The sequence below is a fragment of the Babylonia areolata genome, chromosome 9 (assembly GCF_041734735.1).
Source record: "Babylonia areolata isolate BAREFJ2019XMU chromosome 9, ASM4173473v1, whole genome shotgun sequence".
NCBI lineage: Eukaryota > Metazoa > Mollusca > Gastropoda > Neogastropoda > Buccinidae > Babylonia > Babylonia areolata.
Window position 1 is genome coordinate 5,773,325 of NC_134884.1, and position 7,553 is coordinate 5,780,877.

Below are 7,553 nucleotides of genomic sequence, written 5' to 3' on the forward strand. Positions count from 1 at the left end.
AGAGAGAGAGGGGTGGAGGTGGGGAGAGGGACAGAGAGAGAGAGAGAGAGAGAGAGAGAGAATTCAAACCAAATATTGGAATGAGAGAGAGAGAGAGAGAGGGGGTTGGGGGGGGGAGAGAGGGGTGGTGGAGGTTGGGAGAGGGAAAGAGAGAGGGATGTGGGGAGAGAGAGAGGGAGAGAGAGAGAGAGAGAGAGAGAGAGAGAGAGAGAGGTGGGGAGAGGGAGACAGAGACAGATAGACAGAATTCAAAACAAATATTGGAATGAAAGAGAGAGAGAGAGAGGTAGAGGGAGAGAGAGGGAGGTGGGGAGAGGGAAAGAGAGAGAGAGAGAGAGGGGGGGGGGAGGTTGGGAGAGGGAGAGATGTGGGGAGAAGGGGGGGGGGGGGAGGGAGAGACAGAGAGAGAGAGAGAGAGAGAGAGAGAGAGAGAGAGATATTATTTTCCAGTTTTCTCGAGAATAATAGACGGGCGCTGATGCTGGTGCACCTTTCATTTATTTATTTATTCGTTTCCATCCAGCAACTCTGCACCTCACTTTAAGTCTGCGCAGCAAAACAACAATAATGGCACAGGTATGCTGCAGGTTAAAAAAAAAAAAGACGAGAGAGAGAGAGAGAGAGAGAGAGAGAGAGGATCAGAGATAATGTGTGTGTGTGTGTGTGTGTGTGTGTGTGTGTGTGTGTGTGTGAGTGTGTGTGTGTGTGTGTGTGTGTGTGTGTGTGTGTGTGTGTGTGTGTGTGTGTGTGACAGAGAGCGCAAGTGACTGGTACTGAGAGACCTAAACAGAGAGAGTGCGAACGGTAGCCCGGATTGACTCAAGGAAGCAAAATGAAACCCCGCCGAACACACACACACACACACACACACACACACACACACATGTCACACCGTCTTTCTCTCTCTTTCTCTCTCTCTCTCAGACACACACAGACAAACACACACACACACACCGTCTCAATCTCTCTCTCTCTCTCTCTCTCTCTCTTTCACATACCGTCTCTCTCTCTTTCACATACCGTCTCTCTCTCTCTCTCACACACAAACACACCGTCACACACACACACACACGCACACACACACACACACACACACACCGTCTCTCTCTCTCTCTCTCACCGTCTCACACACACACACACACACACACAGAGGTAAAAGTAAAAGTTGCTGCTGTGTGTTGCTGCTGTCAGTGCTGCCTCCTCATCAGTTCTCGTGGCACTCGCCTCTCTCACCTGCCGTCTTCTCCTTGTATAGGCAGGTGAGCCCCACGACTCCGGCACGGGAATCCTTTCAGGGCAAGTCCACTCCTGTCCCAAGGGGAGACAGGTTAAAAATTGAAGAGCTGTGCTTTTTTTTGGTACAGTGGTTTTTCACGCCGCTGCAAAACACTCGATACACTTTTTATCTGTTTTCATTTTTCGTTCGAATAGTTGGAAAACTTGGAAGTAAACTGCATAATCTTGGTGTATTTGGAAATTTTGTTGATGAACTGGCCCAAAGTGAATCTTTTCTGCTTTCCTCAAGACCTTGACGTCGTGCCAGAAAAGAGAGGGAGAGAACTTTTCGTCTAACCTACCACCCCCGTTCCGGGCGTGGAAGTGGACTGGTCCGCGGAAGAGTGAGGTTGTGTTGGTGTCAGCAAGTCGAGGTGGGCTTCGGGGAACACGCAGCACCAACTGAACAACATCTGCACGATTTAGGTCGCCTAAACTGAATTTCGGGGTTTCGGACAAAGTCAAGAACAAAATTCGTGAGTACATCTGCTTGTTTTGTTGAAATTTGTGGCCTGTTTGAGTGACTGAACGTGGTTTGTTGTGGAGATTTTGTTTAGGTGAGCAGACGACAGCTTACATCAAAACGTTGAATGTTGTGGATATTGCTGGACACAGGTGACATTTTAGCAGCGATAAGTTTACAATTTATCATCATTGTTATTATTTTAGATGTACGAAATATCGAGCATGAACTGTGCAGCTGAATTCAGTGCGTTGTCCGTCCATGTTAGGTTGTTTTGGTTATTGCTATTGAAATTCGAGTGGTGAACTCACTCCGGCGTTTCTGTTTACCAAAGTGACAACAGAAAAATTGTTTATCTTGGTCCATGTCGGAATCGAAAGTGTCATGGTCGGACACACTTCGTGTGGGATGGCGTTGCCTTCTATAGATCCAGTTGAATACTTTGATATTTTGAGGCTGATCTCTCTGTGTAATTTCCTGTAACTGTATTTAGAGGGTTTTTTTTTGTTTTTTTGTTTGTTTGTTTTGTTTTTCTTTCAAATTTCACCCACATTTTTACCCTCATTTGCCCAGTTTCCCCAAACCCTCCATTCATCCACATCTCCCACCCCTTCTAACCGATAATACTCAGATGTATTCATAAATACTTTTACAAAATGTCTTCAATCACCGATATGTGTGACGGGACATTAAACAAAAATTCCTTCCTTCCTTCTCTGTGTTTGTGTCCAACTTGTCAGTGTGTCCGTCAGACTGTTTTCTTCCTGTCATCTTTTTGCGGGCATCACACTCTTGATGTTTGTAGGCAATGCTCCGTTCGACTGTCTGCATGTCCGTCTCTCTTTTTCAAGTGTTGTCTATCTCCCTCAGTCATTTTTTCCTTACTTTCTCTCGTCGTTTTGCTGGGCATTACAAAACAACCATTTCTGACTGGATTGTCTGATATTTTGTTGACGATGCTCTGTTTGTCTCTCTGTGTGTCCCTGTCTGTCTGTCTTCCCGTTTGTCTTGGTAACAGTGTGTCTGTCTCTCTGTCCCTGTGTGCGTACACACACACACACACGTATATATATATATATATATATATATGTATAGAGAGAGAGAGAGAGAGAGAGAGAGAGAGATGTGTGTGTGTGTGTGTGTGTGTGTGTGTGTGTGTGTGTGTGTGTGTTATCTCTCTCTCTCTCTGTGTGCGCGTGCCTTTCTGTCTTTCTGCATATCTCTCTCTTCCCCCATCTCTCTCTCTCCTCCACCCCTCCCAGACGGTCTCTTTCTGTCTCTTTCCACCTTAGAAACATTTATTTTTTTGTTTGTACAGGTGCTATTTCTGTTAATTCTAAGCTTTATGGAAGTGGTATTCTGTGATCGAATGAAGTATAATGAAGAAGAAGATGATGACTTTATTATTATGTTATGATGATGATGATTATCATGACGACGACGATGATTATTATCGTTATCATTATTAGTATTATCGCCAGTTATGCCCAGTCCCCTGTTGGCTATGATGGCGGTCTCGAGAGTTTATGAAATAAGCAGGCTTCAAGACGCGGGAACTTTGTAGCTGGACTGTAAGAGTGACCGAATCATCCATTTGTAGGCTCTCGTCTGAAAATAAAGCATTACTAAACTTTGGGCCAGTTCATCAACAAAATATTTCCAAACACACCAAGATTATGCAGTTTATTTCCATGTTTTCGAAAACAGCTCTGTCACTCTGGTGATGACGCCATCACTGAATCATCAGAGATCATCGTCGCTGTTTTCATTTAAGTGTCGACCTCATGCTGGTGCGTTAGAATGATTTTCACTAATTGGTTGACTCCAATCTTGATTTGGTACGTTTACCATTTTCAGCTCGTGTACAGTTCGCGTTGTCTTGTTTTGTAAGAGAAACTTGGGCTTGCTCGCTTTTGCTGCTTTTGGCCAACTCTCTCATTACGTATCCTCAGCTTCTTTATTCTCTCTTTTTCTTTCTCATCTTCTGCGTTTCTTGGCTACAGCGTTCTGTCCTGTAAATGGACATTTACGCGAGTGACCGTTTTATCCCCGATGCAGACACCCTGTGTTCATTTTCGGAGGGTGTTCATGCTGGGTATGTTCGTGTTTTAATCCTAGTAATTCACTGAACTCTCAGTGACATACATCATTTAACGTGCGCATTTGATCTTCTGCATGTGTGTGCACACGAAGGGGATTAAGGCACAGGTGTGCACAACCATTTTTGGCCTGGAGAATCGGAAAAATCCCCATAGAGTACTCAATCCCGGTACCAGGGGCCGATGCCAGGATGGAATCCAGGATCCTCGGACTGAACGTCCAATACTCCAACCATTCGACTGTGTGCGCCCGTCGACATCTGGAACGAAAGTCCAGTTCAGTAACCGCTTATTTTCAATACCTGTCACAAAATCTTTCGACCCATCTGTCCACATAGTTTCAAGCGCTTTTTATTAAAAAAAAAAAGGAGTTAATAAATAAAAGGTTTAGAATTGCTCCTTCAAAAAGCACAAGCGAAACGTTACCTCGTATCTACTTTGCCCCCCACGCCCCCACCACAACCCCCTGAAACATCAAAATTATTTGCGTCGTGGCATGTTGCTAACTCAGCAGCACCAGTTGTGCAGTCGCGGAGTTTTCAGTCCTGGTCGCCTGCCAAAAGTTGCAGTTCTCTCCAAGCCCACGTCTTTGAAACTGCACAATTCAAATCTTGCATAGCATGGGACTTTTTTAAAACAGAGAATTTTATGTTATCATATTCTTAACTACTGGCTACCAAACGACCCTCATTATGCCCATGAGCCGAGCACAAGCTCTTGATAATTATAGTGTATTCTGTACAAGTGAACCAAACAACAGATATTTTGGCAAGATGAACAAGATTGTTCGTCCACAAGCTTATCCGATATCGTCAGAGTCAGAAACAATGAATTGATATTGTTTCGACTGTTTGGAACACAAAAGCCAGACTGAAAGATGGAACAATTTCAACGCAGTGAAGAAAACATGATTTAAAATGTTGGTGGAAAAAAAGAAGTAAAAATGATTTGCAAAGATTCTTGAACACGCATAACATTGTTTACAAAGATCCCTGGACACATAAGGTCTTTGTTTACAAAAGTCCCTGAACACAGGGTTTTGTTAACAGAGACTGCCGTACACACAGAGCTTTGATAACAAATACTGCTGCACACATACAACTTTGTTTACAGAGATTGGTGGGTACAGGGGTTTTCTTACAAAGACCCCATTGTTTACAAAGATCCCTGGACACATAAGGTCTTTGTTTACAAAAGTCCCTGAACACAGGGTTTTGTTAACAGAGACTGCCGTACACACAGAGCTTTGATAACAAATACTGCTGCACACATACAACTTTGTTTACAGAGATTGGTGGGTACAGGGGTTTTCTTACAAAGACCCCTGGACACATAAGGTCTTTGTTTACAAATATTCCTGGACACAGAAAGACTTTGTTTACAAAGATTCTTGGACACATTAAGTCTTTATTTACAAAGATCCCTGGGCACATAAGGTCTTTTGGTTTACAAAGACTCATGCATACATACACCGTCCTTGTTTACGAAGAATCTTGGACAGATAAAGCTTTGTTTACAAATATCGCTGGGTCAGGGGTTTGTTTTACAAAGATTCCTGGACACAGAAGGTCTTTGTTTACAAAGATTTCTGGACATAGAACATTGTTTACAAAGATTCCTACATACACAGTGCTTTGCAAAGTTTCCTGGACACATAGCTTTGCTTATAAAGATTCCTGGAAAAAGGGATTTCTTTACAGTGGTTCCTGGACAAAGGGGTTTGTTTACAATGATTCCCGGACAAAGGGCTTTGTATGTAAAGATTCCTGAACACACAGCTTTGTTTACAGATATTACTGAACACGGGGATTTGTTGACAAAGATAACTGGATACAGGGCTTTGTTTACAAAGATTCTTGTACAAAGTGCTTTGTTCACAAAGATTCCTACACACAAACTTCATAAAGATTCCCGGACACACACAGCTTTCTTTACAGAGATTTATTGACACACAAAACTTTGTTTACAGTGATATCCTGGACACACGGCTTTGTTATCAATGATTTCGGAATCATGTGGCTTTCAGTGTTTACAGAGATTCAGTGACACACAGAGCTTTGTTTACAAATATTGCTCGGCACACTTCTTTGTTTACAATGATTCCTGGATGCACAGTTTTGTTTACACAGATTCCTGGACACACAGGGCTTTATTTACAAAGACTGCCTGAATCATGTGGCTTTGTTTACAGAGATTCCAGTTCACAGGAGCTCGTTTACACATAGGGTATCGGATACAACGGGTTTTGAACCCATGGTCTTTGACGCACAACGAGCTTTTAAAATTCGCAGTGTTGTGAACACGGATTGTTGGATACACAGAGTATTGAACACACAGAAAAAACACACGTATGGTTCTGCTTAAAACGAACATTAGTACATATATCCTTTGGGACAAACGGCTTATGACAAAATTTCTTTTGGACTCGGGACTTTGGGCATATTTTTATATATGAATTCAGCAATAGTATGATTACAGGAAGTCAAAAGTTCGACCTTTTCCACCAGGCGAGAATATTATTTACGAATGCAAAAACATCTCTGGCATCCCAAGGCAGAAATATTATCGTTATCATTTAACCCATGAACCACTCATCCGCTGCCAGTCTACCACGGTTGATGAGCAATTTTTCACTCCACCATGCCGGCAAGTTATCAACAGTTCCAAGAGCGTAGCACCACAGCACATAATCGTGTAGACCTCACGAAAACACCACCCGAGAAGTCAAGTGTCGATCGTTCCGGAAGATCAGACGTTCGCAGGGGGCCAACAAGCCATCTCGCGCATTTACACATGGCGTCTGGCGATTGGAGGATAAGGGAAGGGGGCAAGCAGGTGGAGGTAAATCGCTGGGCTGTGTACTGTCTATAAATAGTAAAGACGCATGTTACGTAGTCCTGGAGTTTTGGTCAAAGATCCTATACTACGATTCTCCATTACTCTCTTTGATCTTTGTCTTATCGTGTCAGATTTACATGCACTGAAGGATAACACTCGGTTCGGGCCATTGCAGGCGTGGTGAGATGTTGCACGTGCACAGCGATACACGGCGGAGAAGTCTGACAAATGGTTTCTTTCTGAGGGAAGAGGCATAGTGACCCTATAGTCTGACAACACTGCTACGTTCTACCCGCTATCAGTGGGGTGCAGCACACGTCTTGTTTATGGCCGAGGTATCCACCACTTGTCAGGTTATCGCTGTTCACAGTGTTGCTGTGCAGACAGGGCTCCGATTTCTTAGCCCCACATGTGTGTCTGTTTTTCTTTCTTTATTTCTGTCGTTTTTCTTCCTTCCTTCCATGCGTCACTCTTTCATTCCTTCCTTCATTCCATGGCTCCAACCACCCCCACATCCCCATTTTTCTTTCTTTTGTTTGCTTCATATCCCCTTTAGCTTCCTTTCATCCTTGCTGTCTTTCTTAGATCTGTCTGATTAGTTTTATTCATTTTTCCTTTATTTACTTTGCTTCCATCCTTTCTTCCTTTGTCCTTCCCCCTTTCTTTCTATGTGCTCCTCTTGATCCTTCCTTCGTTTTCTTACTAATAGCGCATTGGATCTTTTATTATTATTATTAATTTTTTTTTTATTTCTCTTTTGATCACAACAGATTTCTCTGTGTGAAATTCGGGCTGCTCTCCCCAGGGAGAGCGCGTCGCTAAACTACAGCGCCACCCATTTTTTTTTTCTCGAAGTGAATTTTTCTACATAATTATGC

The 7,553-nt window shown here is 43.2% G+C and overlaps 1 protein-coding gene across 10 annotated transcripts in view; it reads left to right on the forward strand.

The window, feature by feature from the left end:
• Positions 1-1,592: 1,592 nt before the first annotated feature.
• The window catches only part of LOC143286029 (uncharacterized), a 52,340-nt gene continuing 46,379 nt past the window's right edge, over positions 1,593-7,553 (forward strand). For 8 of the 10 annotated variants that reach the window (XR_013055746.1, XR_013055747.1, XM_076593538.1 and 5 more), the window contains exon 1: positions 1,593-1,751. The gene's annotated coding sequence lies outside the window, so the exon portion shown is untranslated. The remainder of the gene's footprint in view (positions 1,752-7,553) is intronic. The other 2 variants (XM_076593541.1, XM_076593539.1) reach the window with 2 other exon arrangements.